Source organism: Magnolia sinica, unplaced genomic scaffold, assembly GCF_029962835.1.
Source record: "Magnolia sinica isolate HGM2019 unplaced genomic scaffold, MsV1 ctg42, whole genome shotgun sequence".
NCBI lineage: Eukaryota > Viridiplantae > Streptophyta > Magnoliopsida > Magnoliales > Magnoliaceae > Magnolia > Magnolia sinica.
In genome coordinates, this window is record NW_026682850.1 from 73,152 (window position 1) to 73,906 (window position 755).

At 39.6% G+C, this 755-nt stretch overlaps 1 non-coding gene across 1 annotated transcript; it reads right to left on the reverse strand.

The window, feature by feature from the left end:
• Positions 1-305: 305 nt before the first annotated feature.
• Positions 306-412, reverse strand: LOC131236360 (small nucleolar RNA R71). The gene has a single exon (XR_009166706.1). It is a non-coding gene; the product is annotated as a small nucleolar RNA R71 (small nucleolar RNA).
• Positions 413-755: the final 343 nt, after the last annotated feature.

Consider the following 755-nt stretch of genomic DNA (forward strand, 5'->3'; position numbering starts at 1 on the left):
GCATAGTGTTCCCTGCTCACACAGGGAACATTGATTTTAAACCAGGTGTGATTCAATTAATTCCTAAATTTCATGGCTTAGATTCTGAAAGCCCCTACTTGCACCTCAAGGACTTTGAGGAAGTAATTGCAACGTTACAAGTAAACAATGGCAATAGGGATGTACTTAAGCTTAGGTTATTCTCATTTTCTCTAAAGGATCGGGCCAAAGCATGGCTCAACTCTCTAAGACCTAATACCATCACTTCATGGCAAGCCTTAAGTAGAGAGTTTTTGAAAAAGTTCTTTCCCGAGCACAAAACAAATGCACTAAAATAAGAAATCATGTCATTCTCTCAAAAGGGGAATGAACTATTTTTTCAAGCTTGGGAGCGCTTCAAAGACATTCTAATTACTTGTCCACATCATGGTTATGAACCATGGCATGTGATTGATGCTTTCCGAAAGGGGCTCACCATGGATACCCGTCAGTTCATAGAGATGATGTGTGGTGGAACCTTTCTTGACAAAGATCATAATGAGGCTTGGAATTTTTTAGATATGTTAGCAGAGAATACGCAGACATGGGATGTCTCTGCTAAATCAGACCAAACTAGACCCATTCCTAGAGAGAAAGCGGGAATGTATGTCCTAAGAGAGGAAGACGACCTTAATGCAAAATTCGCTGCATTGGCTAGAAAGGTCGAAGCTTTGGAAATTAGGAAGATTGATATGGTTAAAGCAAACACTTCCTTAGGTAATTTTTGTAGCATTTGT